At 46.2% G+C, this 17,324-nt stretch overlaps 1 protein-coding gene across 2 annotated transcripts in view; it reads left to right on the top strand.

Annotated features, from left to right (window-relative positions):
- The first annotated feature begins 2,460 nt into the window (after positions 1-2,460).
- Positions 2,461-17,324, top strand: part of SLC39A14 (solute carrier family 39 member 14) — a 45,187-nt gene continuing 30,323 nt past the window's right edge. For both annotated transcript variants that reach the window (XM_082655976.1, XM_082655975.1), the window contains exon 1: positions 2,461-2,598. The gene's annotated coding sequence lies outside the window, so the exon portion shown is untranslated. The remainder of the gene's footprint in view (positions 2,599-17,324) is intronic.

Here is a 17,324-nt window from a genome sequence, read left to right on the forward strand (position 1 = left end):
ATGTTAGGGGATGCAGGTATATACAGAAATCTTTGGTAAGCAAGACAGATTAAGGTCCAATAAAGAGGTTAGAGATGGAAATGAAATAATTTTTAAGGGGAAAAGCAAGTACATAAACCATATAAAATGTTTTAATTCTGTGAATCATGATCCAATGAAATCAATTTAGTGGGTTTGCTATCACTTTTTAAAAATTGAAACAATATAAAATATCAGAACGTTGACTATACTAAGGAAGTTTTGTAAGATTTTTGTTCGCTATGTTGTTATTTGTACTGGAGATGCAGTGTAAAATATTTTTTACTGTTGGTTACAGTAAAAAGAGTTTGAAAAGGTAGGTCAAATATGCTTCAGGACAATCAAGAATCTTTCTGAAGGGAGGTGGCTTTGAAGAGTTAGAATTTTAACAAGTGGAAATGGGGAAATAAGAGGAAAAAGGGCTATATTAGGTAGAGAGAAAGATAGAATTGGGGCTCCAAACCTGGCACTAGGCAGGAAAGACTGCGGGACAAGGCAGGACTTTGGGTATCCCTAAAGAATTTTGTGTGGGGGTGGTTATGGAGAGTTAAGACCTTTTGATTTTTAGCTGTGTTAATAATTAATTGAATTCCCTAATGGATTACTGATAGCTTATCAGCTCTGGTGGACTTTGGCAGCTCTACCCCTTTCTGGTTGCAAACAAGTGAGAATGCTGTGATAGGGCCTGTGGTGGGGTGTCTTGTCCTGCCTCCCCTCCCGTTTCTCTGAAGGTACCTTCCCCCCTGTTTGTAGTATTGACACATTGCCTGGAAGAGCCTTTGGGATTGCTTTTAGACCTCAGTTTTTTAAGAAGAGTTTAACACCTCTTTGTAATATGTATTTATGGGCTTCAAACTTTTCAGAGCTCCGTGTGTTAGAAGCATGCTTGTTTTACTTAATCACTGGGTGAGTTTCTCATTCCTTTTCCAGAACTTCAAGAAAAGGAATGCATGGTATAGACTGGTCCATTTCTGACAGCCCATTGGATTTGGGGTTGAGAGTCCCAAATGAATGACATAATGTCTGAAAAATACTCGAGTTTAACCAAGAAAGACAAATATAAAGGGTTATTACAAAGATGAAGGGGCTCTGAGGGAGATTCTGCAAGAGATACAATTACTTTGAAATCTCTTGGAAAATGAGAGGAATATCACCCCACCTCTTACTCAATTGGAGCACTGTAATTGCAGGGTGAGGATAATTAAATTTTAGAAAAACCCACGGCCCAGCTAGTCTCTTCAAGAGTGGCATAAACAGTCTGGCCTGCTCTGGCTTTGCTTCAGTGCTTTCTCTCTTTTTCCCTCTCCACCTTCCTCCTAAGGAGGAACAGGCTGCCACCGAGGCCTGGATTCTTCCTGCCACCCACTCCAGGGATTGTCTGCTTTCCTTTCATCACAAGCACTGCCATCATGGGCCTTCCTTTCCCCAGGACTTGCAGAGTGGGATGTGGTCCCCCTTCCCTGTGCAAATACAGAGGCACTTAGTGTCGGCTGAGCACCAGTCATTGAGCTGGAACAGGGACTTGGGTACTAACAGGCTACAATTCTGCTTAGAAAGCCCTTCCTTTGGGTCCCATAGACCGAGGTGGCAGCTGGCTTAGCTGCAGAGGAAACAATCATGACGTCCAGCAGAACAGAACAATGGGAATTTAATGGGTGGCTTATTTTCTCAAGAAATTTGCATTTCCGAGGCTTGATATCCATCTCAATAGAACTACTCCACATCAGAAAAGACTCCTAGGACACTCCTCACACAAAAATTAACATTTCTCCCAGCTTTCGGTTAAGCAATATGTGGTGCGACATCTAATTCGAAAGTGAGTATAATATGGCTTATTTAGAACTTGAACAGGAATTTTTTGTTCTTTCGTCTGGTGGGAAAATGCAGAAAAAAACTATCTATGGGTACGTCCCCTCCCAGGGAGTATTTCAGAATCGAGCTTTTTACATTAATCAGAAGTGTTCAGATGTATATATATATATGTATATATATATATATATATATACACACACACACACACACACATACATATTAGATGGGTAGCAGTGTTACTCCGAGGAGATGGAGGCCGGGTTGTGAGAACTTCCCACGTAAGGAGGGAAAGGTCTTAATGGGAGGTTTCCAGCGGAAGGAGGAGCCTGTGGGATGGAATTCGCGGCAGGGTTACGAGATGAAGCTAGGCTCTCGGCGGGCTAGGCGCAGAAGTGCGCTGGCTCGCCCCGCAAGCCTGGGCAAGCCAAGCGCTGGTCGGGTCTAGCGGGCGGCTGGCAGTCAGCTCACACACGTAGCCCTACAGCCAGCCAGGGCCCCACGTGGCAGGCCCTGGGGAGAGTGGGGTGGGGCGGGGGCGGGGCGGGGTGAGAGCGGGGGCGGGCCCGGCCGTGACGCGCAGGGTATATAGCGGGGCATGCGCGCCGCGTGGGGGAAGGACGCAGGCCTGGGGGAGAGGGCAGGCGGGCTCCCTGCGCTGGCGCGCCGACCTAGCTGCGCTGGTGCTGCTGCTGCTGCTGCTGCTTCGGGCCGCCCGAGGGCCTGGTTTGTGAGGGTGCGCCGGGCCAGGTGGCGTCCGCCCAGCTTCAGGTGAGGTGGGGAGGGCGTGCGGGAGGGGCGGCTCCGTGCCCCGGGGATAGGGCATCGCGCGCGGGAGCAGTGCGCCTCCGGGGCTCGGGGTCACCGGGTGGGGGTGGGGGCACGGCTGCGCAGAGGACCCCGAGGCCGGCAGCGGTTTCGGGAGTCGCTCCGGCGCACCCGCATGCGGACCGGGACGCTGGATGGAGGCGACACCTGGCTACCTGGCCGCGGTGCCACGACGAGGGTTACTTGGTGGCGAGGCAAGAGAAGGCGCAGCCACGGTCCCTTTGGCTGAAGAGCGCGGGATGTGGGAGCCGGAGCAGGATGTCGATAGCCGCACTAAAAGACTGAGAGGTTTCCTGGAGCCCATAAACTCGGGCTCAGAAAAATCAGAGTAGATGGGCAAATCTGGTAGGCAGCGCACGGGGCGGCTCTGATGGTGCACTGGTGTCTGGACTTTGCTTTTCAGGAACTGAGTCCCTCACCCCACCCTGGCCAGACCGCCTCCCAGCTGGAGATAAATGACCCGTATCTTCCGGCCAGCCCGGAGCAGGAGCTGGAGGATGGCAAAGGAGGGACTAACTAAACTCCGACCTGGCTTATCCCGTGGGCATGGCTTTTTAGCTATTTTTGGTCCCCACCGACCGGGTTAGGTGGTCTGGCTCAGGCTGCCCTCTTTTGGTGGGTTGGGGCAATGGGAAAAAATACCATCCAAGCAATTTACAGTGTGATCCTGGGGTCCAATTGAGCCAAGAAATTTTCCGCAGCTCTGGCTTGTGGCTTCAGTTTTGAGGATCTAGAGTCTGCTAGGGCCTGGGTGTCCATGAGTATGTGAGCATGATTTGGAGAGTGGCTGAGGGCTCTCCTGGGGGCCTAAGAAAGGGTGGGGGGAGGAGCAGCTTTGACCTGACCCTTCCTCCTGGAGCTTCCCTGGTCTTGCTTTTGTCTGGAGTCACTCTTTCCTAAGAACCCCAGGCCAGTTAGGTCGGCTGCTGGGAAGTGGTGGTGGTAATGTGGTGGGTACTGGCCTGGCTTCCTGGCCTCTGTCCCAACTCTGCTCCTAACTTGCCCTGTGTCTGGAAGAAGGAGTCAGATTAGATCTGTGGTCTCTTACCCATAGCATCTACGATTAATCCTTAACTCTTAAAACAAGAGCCATAAAAACTGAGAGAAACTTAATGAAGCAAGAGAAAGAATGTCGAGAATCATAACTTTTAACACCTGAAATTGAAAACTGCATATTCCATTTCCTGTTGGAGGCTCAGAGATGAGTTTTTCATAAATTGTGTGATAGCCACTATATAGACTAGTGGTGTTCCTCCTGGGTTGCAGGTATGACTAGAGAGCACCAAACAGAATGATTGGCCTTGTCATTTAGGCAAGAAGACTACGTTGAGGTACCAGGGCCCCGTGGCTCTCAGTATTTCATCACTTCAATATGTAAATATACAGTGCCTGGTCTGTGCTTGGCTCTGCACTTGGCCACTGGAGAGTGCAAAGAGGGGATGGGGCCTGGATCCTGGAGAGAACATCCCCTGGGGAGAAAGAACATCCATACATGAAGAATAAGGTAGCAGCACAAGAGAGGTCACACTGTTGTGTTTGGTCAAGTTCAGAGAAGACAGCACTCTACTAGAGATGGTATAAGGTGACAGGAGAATTCCAGGCTTTTGAGCCAGGTAAATCTGTTCACATCCTGGCCCCATCACTCTCCAGCAGGAGACATTTTTTTTTTTTGGCGGTACGCGGGCCTTTCACTGCTGTGGCCTCCCGTTGCGGAGCACAGGCTCCGGACGCGCAGGCTCAGCGGCCATGGCTCACGGGCCCAGCTGCTCCGCGGCATGTGGGATCTTCCCGGACCGGGGCACGAACCCGTGTCCCCTGCATCGGCAGGCGGACTCTCAACCACTGCGCCACCAGGGAAACCCCCAGGAGACATTTCTTAACTTCTGTAGACCTGTCCTCACTGCTGTGCATCATGTTGTGGTTGTGCCTGGAGCATAGTAGAGGTTTGTGATCTTCTACATCATCATTATCATCATCTTCTCTGGGATGGAGTGGATTATTTAGGGGTCCCAGGAGCTGATAGGTAGGTTGGGTTGTAGGAATGGTATGAGCCCAGACGTAGGGTTGATTCATCACCTCCTTGGGAACATGGACGCAATTTCCATGCCTTTCCGGATAGACTTCTTTTCAGTGGCCTGCCAGGGATTGTTCCACATATTCACTGTCCCACAAAGACTTTTTTTCAACCTTTGGTTTTGGGAGCTACTTTGATTCTTTCAGGTAACGGAGATACTCAGTTTCCGGGCTGATAATAGGCGGGTAGGACTTAACACTGCGTGTGTATCTGCGCGCATGCGTGGGTGTGTTCGCGCATGCGCACGTACAGTAAATTATCAGTCATTGGACTGGTTCGGTTTTCAAACCCCTTACACCATCTTCTTCTCTTCCTTACCTGTTCACACCCCGCTCAATTCCAGGAGGACCATCAATCCATGTCCAATATTTACAGGATCTTGCGATCTAAGTGGCAGTGCCATATGTCTGGAAATCGGGATCTTCTCCAGAATAATTCAGCCTTTTCGTACTTGATGCCTGCAAAAATAACGCTTAAGCGTTTTGCAGAACCACCAATGATAGGATATTGAACTGGAGGGACTTCGGGAATCTTCGAGTCTAGGCCCTTTGTTTTACAACTGAAGAAACTGGATCTAGAGAGGTTAACTGGTGTTTCCAAGTCACATTGTTTGCTAGTGGCCAAGAGGCTTGATTGAGAGGACCAAAGAAAGGTGCAGTTTTTATTCCTAAGTGTGATGATAAAATTGCTGATAATCCTAGAGTTTTTTTTTTCTTTATTTCTTTTTTTTGCGGTACGCGGGCCTCTCACTGTTGTGGTCTCTCCCGTTGCGGAGCACAGGCTCCGGATGCGCAGGCTCAGCGGCCATGGCTCACGGGCCCAGCCGCTCTGCGGCATGTGGGATGTGGGATCTTCCCGGACCGGGGCACGAACCCGTGTCCCCTGCATTGGCAGGCGGACTCTCAACCACTGTGCCACCAGGGAAGCCCCTCTAGACTTTTCCTTGAAAACATGAAGAAAAAGGAGCCAGTTGTCCCTGTGCTTATTTGGGAAGTTCTCTGCTTGTGTGGATAGAAATTTCTTCTGGAGGAGTCTTCTCCCCTCTCTTCCTGACTCCCTGGAGACATAGGAGGGTGGGGAGAGGCTGAGGAAGGGTCATGGTGATGGGGCCCCAGGCAGGACTCTCGATGTCTACAATGGGACTTTGCTGACCTCGAGGCTGGCGGGCTGGCAGAATGCCTGCAGATAAGGAGTCCAGAGTCTACCGCCAGCCAGGGGCCTCTTGCCCTCCTAGGGGCAAGAAGGGTAACCTCACCACAAGGTCTCCGAGGCCCAGCTGCCTTGTTCTCACCCTTATTTTGGCCATCGAGGCTCCCATGGGGGACCCCTTCTTGGGCCCCGAGTGAGATCCAGAGGCAGAGCCCCCTGTGGGAGGGAAGGTGGCCACAGAATCAGCCTGGAGAGAGCGCTTGGCATGCCCCTATGTGGGAAACCAGATTCCCTGCCTCAGATCTGACTGCATCATCGGACCTCCTAACCTTCCTCCAGCCTCAGGCCCAGGAGAGCCCTGGGGTTTGGTGGAATGAGAATGTGACTGTCCTGAATTTATTACCATTGGGTCCCTAGAGGCTCTTACTCAGTGCACTCAGAATTAGTAATTAATAAAATATGTCAGGGGCTTCCCTGGTGGCGCAGTGGTTGGGAGTCCGCCTGCCGATGCAGGGGACACAGGTTCGTGCCCCGGTCCGGGAGGATCCCACATGCCGCGGGGCGGCTGGGCCCGTGAGCCATGGCCGCTGAGCCTGCGTGTCCGGAGCACTCCGCACTCCGCAACAGGAGAGGCCACAACAGTGAGAGGCCCGCATGCCGCAAAAAACAAACAAACATAATAATAATAATAGAGCAAGAATTTAAGACATTTGCAAACCAGTCCACGTGCAGAATCCTACTTTTTTAATGCACACACCTAATTTAATCTTTTTTTTTCCATTTGTAACACATCTTTCTAGATAAGCAGTTCTCAAACGTTCTGACCCTAGGATTCCTTAATATTGTCTTTCATTTATTGGCTATATCTATTATTTACCATGTTAAAAATTAAAACATATAAAAAGTTGTTTATTCATTCACTATTTTAAATGAATAAAATAAAGATCATTACATGTTAACATAAAACTCATATTTTTATGAAAAATAACTTTCCAAAATAAAAAAAGTCGAGGAAAAAATGGCATTATTTTTACATTTTTGTGCATCTTCAGGATTTCAAAATAATGATTTATTAGATAAAAATGAGATAACAGGTTAAAATAGGTATAGCATACATTTGCTGGTAAATACTCGGTGGACAAACCGAGTTGATCTCTGAAAACAAACTGAGTTAATCTCTGAGAACACACACATTCATACCCTAAACTTCTACCTTAGAAGTTTTCAGAAAACTTAAGACTGCATAGGCACACATTCATCACACTTCATGTAGCCTCAAAAATGAGCGTGAAAAAGCTTTTAACATCTTAATTTTGTAATAAAACTAGTTTTTACCTTGCAGACCTGAAACAGTCTCAGTGACCCTAGGTGTCATCTAAGACCACAGTTTCAGAATTGCTCTTCTAGATCACTTAGTTTCATTTTTGTAGAAATCAAAACTTTTTCTCTGTTTATACTTCAGTTACTATTTAATTAAATTAGAATCATAAAAACAAACAACTGGCATAAAGAAGTTTGGGAATGGACTTTCCTGGTGGTGCAGTGGTTAAGCATCTGCCTGCCAATGCAGGGGACATGGGTTTGATCCCTGGTCCGGGAAGATCCCACATGCCGCGAAGCAGCTAAGCCCCCGTGCACCACAAATACTGAGCCTGTGCTCTAGAGCCCACAAGCCGTAACTACTGAAGCCTGTGTGCCTAGAGCCCGAGCTCTGCAACAAGAGAAGCCACCACAATGAGAAGCCTGCCCACTGCAACGAAGAGTAGCACCCACCGCAACTAGAGAAAAGCCGCGTGCAGCAATGAAGGCCCAACACAACCAAAAATAAATAAAATTTATTTAAAAAAAGAAAAAAGAAGGAGTTTGGGAAGAGACACAACAGACTCTTGGTCAATGAATCCTGGACTGGTGACAGCAGAGGGGGCCTCTTTGCTGCAGGGATGGGCCCAGCCAGCAGAGCTCAGCTAAGAGAGCTCCAGCTCCATGAAGACAGGCAAACACTGTCTCTGTTCCAAAGAGGCTTGTAAAATATGTGTGGGGATGAGCTGAGTATATATGGAAACTTAACATGCTATCTGTGGCATTCGTTAAGCTCCATTGAGTGGAACAGACAAGAGATACTTAAAGAGGCAGGTAGAAGGCAAGGCGATGGGGGGCAGGAGTGGTCTGGGAAGGCTTCCTAGAGGTGGAATTGAGCTAAGTTTTGAAAGCTAAGAGGAGAGGGAGGGCTCCTGGCCGGGAGAGTTGTGTGGATAATGGCACTGAGATGTATATTCCTGGGGCAGGGGTGGTCACCCTAGGTCAGGGTGGCTGATAGAGGAAAGAGCAAGTGACGTGGCTAGAAATTTAGGTTGGATCCAGTTATTTTGAAGGGCTCTGGGGTCTAAGGTACCATATTTTCTAAGTCTTAGCTGTTTCTCTTGTCAAAGACTTGCTGCTCGTTTCAGCAATGGTGTCTTGGGGTCTAGCCTGCTCTTATCCAGAGCAACTCCAGTGGCCCCAAATCTACATCCTTGGCACCAGTCCACTTACTCCATCCAACCTCCTGCCACTGATATCGAGAGTAATGCATACTTACTGACAAGTATAAAGAAGTATGGGAGAAGTCTAATCCTGTGGCCCTGAGGCAACCTCTGTTAATCTGCTCAATCATTTCCTTTCATTTTAAACCTTTTTTTAAAAACTAATTTTAGACTTAAAAGTTGCAAAGAATATAGCAGGGTTCCTTTATATCCCTCACTCCATAGTATAATTATCAAGAACAGGAAATCAACATTGGTACAAAACTTTAAACTACAGGCCTTACTTAAATTTTACCAATATTTTTGCTGATATCTTTCTTCTGTCCCAGGATCCAGTCTGCCATCCCATGTTGCATTTAGTTGTTATTTTTCTTTAGTCACCTTCAATCTGTAACCATTCCTCTATCTTTCTTCCTTAGAATAAGGTCATGCATTTTTAGCAAGAATATCACAAAAATGATGTTGCATCCTTTTAAGAGCATTGTATCAAGGCATTCATGATGTTGATGTCTCATTACTAGTGATGTTTTCCTGGATCACTTGGTTAAATCGGGGTCTGCTGGACTTCCACACTGGAAAAGTTACTCTCATGTTGAATCCTTCTCTGGTTCAAATCCCTTTCGCCAGGAGGAGCCTATCACCTGATTAGTTCTGACCCATACAGGATCATTTCTCTATCTTAAGGTCAACTAATTTGGTCAGTTGATACCAGCAAAATCCCTTTTGGAAGATAATGTAACCTAATAACAGGAATGATATCTCATTTTCAGGTCCTGCCCATACACAAAGACAAGGGTCACTGGGGGCCATCTTGGAATTTTGCCAACCATAGCAAGAGAGTCTCAGATAAAAGTTATTGAGCCTTAATTCCATCATCAAAGTATTACTTTCCTAAGGCCATCCTAACAAATGACCCCACTCTGTGGCTTAAAACAACAGAAATTTATTAGATCTGGAGGTCAGAAGGTCGAAATCAAGGGGTCAACAAGGCCACGTTCACTCTGAAGGCTCTAGGGGGAATCCTTCCTTGCCTCTTCCAGCTTCTGGTGGCTCCAAGTGTTCCTTGGCTTGTGGCAGCATCACTCCCATCTCTCCCTCTGTCTTCACATGGTCTTCTCCTCTGTGTGTCTCTGTGTCCAAATCTCCCTCTCCTTTATCTTATAAACATAGTCATCATTGGATTTAGGGACTACCCTAAATCCAAGATGACTTCATCTCTGAGATCCTTAAATCATTATATCTGCAAAGACCATAATTTTCAATAAGGTTCCATTCTGAGGTTTTGGGTAGACTTGGTTTTGTGGGGGTATTATTCAACCCACTATGCTCAGGATGGGGGGAACTGTGCTTTGTAAACTGTGGTTCACAGAGCTGCAAAAGAGAAGGGAGATTTGTTTTTCGACCAGAGTCAGAGAGCAGGCCTGGCTGTTCAGGAGGCAAGGGCCCAGCCTCAGGCTGCCTTCTCCCCTCGTGTTGACACAGATCTGAGAGCCAGGTGAGTATAAATGATTGAGGACTCTGGCTTCAGAGTCTCTACACTTTGCAATGCCAACATTTCATCTCTGTGCAAGGAGTTTTCACTGCGTGTTAATCTCCCTGTAGGAAGGGCAGGGCAGAGATTGTAGTACCCATTTGGCAGAGAGGGGGAACTGACTTCAAAGAGTTTCTGTAAATCACAGAGTGTTGGAGCTAGTCTGTGTCTAGTCCAGCAGTCCTGACTAGACTGAAATGTCAGACCAGTGCACCAGACAAGAGCCAGGTTGATCTGTCAGAACTGCGCATACAGATACCTGGATCTCACCCAGGAAGCTCTGATTCAGGAGAACTGAGGTGAGGCCCTGCTCACTGGGGTAGCCAGGTTGGGGCACCAGGAACACATGAAGTCCAGCCCATGGCAGATTAGGACTGGCATCCACCTCCAGACTTTAAGTGAAGATCTTTAAAAAGGGGAGAGAAAAGGCTTCCACTTGGTCATCATTAAGCCTTTCCTGGGCTTCCCTGGCAGCACAGTGGTTAAGAATCCACCTGCCAATGGAGGGGACACGGGTTCGAGCTCTGGTCCGGGAAGATCCCACATGCTGCAGAGCAACTAAGCCCATGCGCCACAGCTACGGAGCCTGCACCCTAGAGCCCGTGCTCCGCAACAAGAGAAGCCACCACAATGAGAAGCCCGCGCACTGCAACGAAGAGTGGCCCCCGCTCTCTGCAACTAGAGAAAGCATGTGTGCAGCAATGAAGACCCAATGCAGCCAAAAATAAATTTTTAAAAAAAAGCCTTCCCCATTTCCTAATTGAACTCTAAAATGAACTTTCTTCTTTCTTTTTTTTTGGCTGCCCTGCCCAACTTGCAGGATCTCAGTTCCCCCAACCAGGTATTGAACCCTATAGCCACAGCAGTGAAAGCATGCCAAATCCTAACCACTAGAGCACCAGGAAACTCCCTTAACCTTCTTCTTAAAGTAATGCGAGTTCATTGTAGAAACTGCAGACTAATAAAAAGATAACAGAAGTTACCATTAAACTCACCACCAAGAAATAACAGTTTGTTATATATTTTTAATTTTTTCTATGAATGCACACATTTTAAGGAAAACTGGTCTGCTGTACATAGTTTTGTAGACTTTTTTTTTTTTCACTTAACATGTGAACATCTTTCCATGTCATTCCCCCCAATACTTTTATTTTTAATAGCTCTTTATTGGAGTATAATTGCTTCACAATACCGTGTTAGTTTCTTTTCCACAACAAAGTGAATCAGCCATATGCATACACCTGTCCCCATATCTCCTCCCTCTTGAGCCTCCCTCCCATCCTCCCTATCCCACCCCTCTTGGTCATCGCAAAGCACCAAGCGGATCTCCCTGTGCTATGCTGCTGCTTCCCACCAGCCAAGTGTTACATTCGGTGGTGTGTGTATGTTGAATGCTACCCTCACTTCTGCTCCCACCCCATGTCCTCAAGTCCATTTTCTGTGTCTACCTCTTTATTCCTGCCCTGCAACTAGGTTCATTAGTACCATTTTTGTTTTTAGATTCCATATATATGCGTTACCATACGGTATTTGTTTTCTCTTTCTGACTGACTTCACTCTGTATGACAGACTCTGGGTCCATCCACCTCACTACAAATAATTCAATTCCTTTCTATGGCTGAGTAATATTCCATTGTATGTATGTGCCACATCTTCTTTATCCATTCATCTGTCAGTGGACACTTAGGTTGGTTCCATGTCCTGGCTATTGTAAATAGAGCTGCAATGAACATTGTGGTACATGACTCTTTTTGAATTATGGTTTTCTCAGGGTATATGCCCAGTAGTGGGATTGCTGGGTCATATGGTAGTTCTATTTGTAGTTTTTTAAGGAACCTCCATACTGTTTTCCATAGTGGTTGCATCAATCTACATTCTCACCAACAGTGTAGGAGGGTTCCCTTTTCACCACACCTTTTCCAGCATTTATTGCTTCTAGCTTTTTGGATAATGGCCATTCTGACCGGCATGAGGTGATACTTCATTGTAATTTTGATTTTGTATTTCTCTAATAATTAGTGATGTTGAGCATCTTTTCGTGTGCCCCTTGGCCATCTGTATGTCTTCCTTGGTGAAATGTCTAATTAGGTCTTCGGCCCATTTTTTAACTGGATTGTTTGGGTTTTTTTGATATTGAGCTCCCTGAGTTGTTTGTATATTTTGGAGATTAATCCTTTGTTGTTTCACCAAATACTAACATTTATTGAGCAATTACTGTGTATCAGGCACTGTATTTATACTCAGTATCTCATTTAATTTTCTCAGTTGCTCTGAGGGAGAGACCGTTAGTAGCTTTGTTTTCTTGTAGGAGGAAAAATAAGTCTTGAAGTAGTGACTTGACTCAAAGCCTAGTAAATACAGATTCAGGATCCGCACTGAGGTCTGTCGCATTCAGACCCTAAGCTCTTAATCTCTGACTTGAACTTCATATATTTTATTGTATGGATTACCTTACTTTAGCAATCCCCTTCTATTGTATGTTTAGATTGCTTGCAGTTTTTCACTATTATGAGCCCTGAAGGAATGCAAGCTCCAGGAGGGTAGGGATTTTTGTCTTTTTGGTCATTGTTTTATTCCCTGTGCCCACAAAAGTTTGTACTTGATAGATATTTGTTGTTGAACATGCACTTCTATCAAATTTCTTAAAGCTGAATACCCCCATTCAGGATAATTTCCATGGGATGAATTTCCACAGTATTGGGACTTTATAAGATGACTTTATTTATTTATTTTTTTAACATCTTTATTGGAGTATAATTGCTTTACAGTGGTGTGTTAGTTTCTGCTGTATAACAAAGTGAGTCAGCTATGCATATACATACATCCCCATGTCTCCTCCCTCTTGCATCTCCCTCCCACCCTCCCTATCCCACCCCTCTAGGTGGGCACAAAGCACTGAGCTGATCTCCCTGTGCTATGCGGCTGCTTCCCACGAGGTATCTGTTTTAACATTTAGTAGTGTATATATGTCCATGCCACTCTCTCAATTCGTCCCAGCTTCCCCTAACTTCCCCTTCCCCATGTCCTCAAGTCCATTCTCTATGTCTGCAACTTTATTCCTGTCCTGCCCCTAGGTTCTTCAGAACCTTTTTTTTTTTTTAGATTCCATATATATGTGTTAGCATACGGTATTTGTTTTTCTCTTTCTGACTGACTTCACTCTGTATGACAGTCTCTAGGTCCATCCACCTCTCTATAAATAACTCAATTTCGTTTCTTTTTATGGCTGAGTAATATTCCATTGTATATATGTGCCACGTCTTCTTTATCCATTCATCTGTTGATGGACACTTAGGTTGCTTCCATGTCCTGCTTCAGTGAACAGTGTGGTACATGACTCTTTGAATTATGGTTCCTTAGGGTATATGCCCAGTAGTGGGATTGCTGGGTCATATGGCAGTTCTATTTTTAGTTTTTTGAGGAACCTCCATACTGTTCTCCATAGTGGCTGAACCAATTTACATTCCCACCAACAGTGCAAGAGGGCTCCCTTTTCTCCACACCCTCTCCAGCATTTATTGTTTGTAGATTTTTTGATGTTGGCCATTCTGACTGGTGTGAGGTGATACTTCATTGTAGTTTTTTTTGTTTGTTTGTTTGTTTGTTTTGCGATACACGGGCCTCTCACTGTTGTGGCCTCTCCCGTTGCGGAGCACAGGCTCCGGACACACAGGCTCAGTGGCCATGGCTCACGGGCCCAGCCGCTCCGCGGCACGTGGGATCTTCCCAGACCGGGGCACGAACCCGTGTCCCCTGCATCGGCAGGCGGACTCTCAACCACTGCGCCACCAGGGAAGCCCATTCATTGTAGTTTTGATTTGCATTTCTCTAATGAGTAGTGATGTTGAGCATCCTTTCATGTGTTTGTTGGCAATCTGTATATCTTCTTTGGAGAAATGTCTATTGAGGTCTTCTGCCCATTTTTGGATTGGGTTGTTTGTTTTTTTGATATTGAGCTGCATGAGCTGCTTGTATATTTTGGAGATTAATCCTTTGTCAGTTGCTTCGTTTGCAAATATTTTCTCCCATTCTGAGGGTTGTCTTTTCATATAAGATGACTTTTAAAGGTTTTTTCTGAAAGAATGAATGTGTAAGAATAGCCAAGAACAATTTTTAAAAGAAAATAGTGAAGTTGAACTTGCTTTACCAGAAAAAATAAAAAATTAAATGTGACATTGACACAGGATAGATAAATAGAACAGACCAGAAACGTCCAAAAACAGACCTTAGTACATGTAGGAATTTAGCAAACAACAGTGGTATTATTTATTACTAGTTGTGGTATGATTTTGAGCAAGTCTTCTTAGCCTCAGTATCCACATCTGTAAAATGGGATTGATACCATATTTCCTCAATTTTAAAATGCTTTTCTGTTTTATTTTCATGTTTCTGAAATAGGGAGGTGTCTCAGTGATGTGTACATTTAATGCAGTATCTTCTTCTGCTCTGAAAAGCTGTCATTGATACTTATAATTAGGGAAGTACTGTGGAATCTAAAATAAGGTGGTTGAGAAGAGTAAATGTGATAATGAAAACAAATTGCTTAGCACAGTACCTGGCAGACACCAATAAATCCTAGCAATTCTTATTATTATAAAATTAGGGAAGAAAGGATTGTGGGTGAGTTACAGGAGTGTTCAGATGCAAATACCAGAGTCCAGTCAAGGCTGCTTTGGGCAAATAGCATGTAAAGCATCTGGCGATTAACCGTGGGAGGCTGGGTTCCTGCTCAGTGGTGCCTGCAGGAACCCAGGGCTGTCTTCAATGGATCTTTCTGCTCTGCCATCCTTAGCACATAGGACTTCCTTCTCGTGGTAGTCGAGCCTGTACCTCTGAGCAGGAGGGAGGAAGAGAAAGAGATGGCACCACAGCCCTGCACTTAGATTTCACCAACAGAACAGCCACCTGTGGCCTTTCTTAGCGCAAAGGATGTAGTTGACTTCACCTCTGGTTCTTACCTTTTATAGACTCCACAGTTGAAGTTTACAGGAACAATAGACTGTTGATTAAAAAACATTGGGATAATTGGCTTTTTTTTTAAGTTAGATTCTCTGTGTCACGCTATGTCAAATTAAATTGTAGATGACTTAGAGATTTAAATTTTTTTAATGCGAGAAAAAATAGGTATATGTTTCTGTAATTTCAGGGTGAGAAAGTGTTTCCAGGCATGATATTAAAAGCAGAAACCTTGTAGGAAAAGTGGGATATATTTGACTTTGCTTAAAAATTTTGTAAGACCAGTTAATAAAATTAAAGGGCAGATGACTAATTAGGAAGAGTATTTGTAACATGTGACAAAAGGTTAATATTTTTACCATATGATGAACTCTTTAAGTACACCAATAAAAAAAAAAAGATAAATGGGGGTCAGCAAAAATGGGCAAAGGAGAGTGACAGGCAATTAGCCACACTGGTAGTCAAAGGAATGCAAATTAAAAGAATGATGAAAATGGTTTTTAACCTGTTTGGCAAAGAGGGAATCCTATTTCATGTGGGATCTTCCCGGACCGGGGCACGAACCCGTGTCCCCTGCCATCGGCAGGCGGACTCTCAACCACTGCGCCACCGGGGAAGCCCTGGAATCCTATTTTAATACTCAGCGTTGGTGAGAATCTTACGAAGCTGGCATCCTTATCCACAGATAGTAGGAGTAGTAAATTTCTCAGAAGCGTAGTTTAACAAATTGTGTAGTAAGTTCTTTTTTTTAAAATTTTTATTATTTATATTTATTTTAAAAATTTTTTGAATTTTATTTTATTTATTTTTTTATACAGCAGGTTCTTATTAGTTATCCATTTTATACATATTGGTATATATATGTCAATCCCAATGTAGTAAGTTCTTAATAAATATTTGTTGACTGCAGCCCTGGGGGCAGGGACTGGCCCTGGGCCACCTTGCTCCTGGATCTCACTGATTCCTTTCCTTCTAGGCAGGTCCCCTTCTCCCCTTGCCGTCTTTCCCTATGCCCTGCTGTCAGGTTGGGCTGGGTGGGTGCTGGGAGGCAGCCAGCTCACCTGAAGGCCTTGCATTCTACCCCCTGGCTCCCAGGATTTCTGGGTTGTTCTCCCAAAGGCGGGGGAGGGCAGACCCGAACCCAGACCCAAACCCAAACCCACTGTTTGTCTCACTTTTACTGGAAGCCTGAAAGTTTGGTTTGTATGGGAGAAAGTGAGGTGGGGCACGCGTGTCCTGCTAATCAGGAGAGCCCTGCAAATCCCAGGGAGCAGGCTGTACTGCAGGCTACCCTCCTCCTTTCCTGGAAGCGAGAGGGCTCCCGGCCAGCCCCCAGGACTCGCTTTTCTCAGAGCACAGAGTATGTGAGGCATGGGGCGAGGTGGAGCCGTGCTGGCCTGCAGGGAAGCTGGCCTGGCTTTCTCTACCAGGGACAAGCCAGCGGCAGAAGGCCCTGGACTCCCTCCCCGCCTCTCCTCCTCTCCCCCTGCTTCCTGAAGGCCGGCCAGTGACATTGATTGGCATATGTATATTTCAGTGGTGACCATTTCCCCTCTGAGAGGCTGGGCAAGTTCTCCAGATACCAGGTGTCTGGGGAGTTAACCGGGATAGCAAGCCACAACTGTTCTCATCACCTTTCCCAGAAAAGCGCAAAAAGTACAAAGTCGCCTGCACCCCCAGACTCGGGCCACCAGCCAAAGTGCCCTCTGGGGCAGCCTGACCAGCCCTAGGAACAGATTCTGTCCCCGTTCCTGTTCCTCCTGCCTCGGCCGCCCCCTGCCATCCACCAGATGCCGTGGAGGTGTGTCCCACGGCAGAGGCCTTGACCATGGGTAAACCGTGGTGTGCACCGCTCTGCTGGCCAGATGCTGCCTGTGACCTTGGCTACTCACACCAGTCCCTCTTTTTGGCAGCGGCCACGAGCCCCTCCCCCACCCCCACCCCCGCACTTCAGGATATGTGCAGTTGGCACATTGAGAGAGATTGTGAGCAACGGGACCGGGACTCAGAGTTTCCATGACCAGCTGAGAAATTCTAGAAACAGCCTGTACTTGCGGGGTTTCCTTTCCTTTTCTCTCCCTGCCACAGGGAAAAGTTAACGTGGAATTTCCGGCAGGGCGATCAGATGGTTGCCTGTCCTCGGCACATTTGCTTCCAGGATGGGGAAGGAAGGCTGCCTGTCTGTGCCTCTCCCACCACCTTACTTTTGGGTCTCCCACCCCACCTTATGTTCTACTTTATTTTATTTTATTTTTTACCTTATGTTTTATATTCCAACTCCAGACAGAATTCTCTGGCTCTCTGGGGGTCTTCAGCTCTCTTGAAGCTGCAGGAGAGGGTGTCCCTCCCCCTATAACTGCTAATAGTTTGACTGCGGGTTGAGATCAAAGAACAGTAAGGTTCTAAACTTGGGGGCCCTGGACAAGGGGGTCGTGGG

Source organism: Grampus griseus (assembly GCF_964374135.1).
Source record: "Grampus griseus genome assembly, chromosome: 6".
NCBI classification, from domain to species: Eukaryota; Metazoa; Chordata; class Mammalia; order Artiodactyla; family Delphinidae; genus Grampus; species Grampus griseus.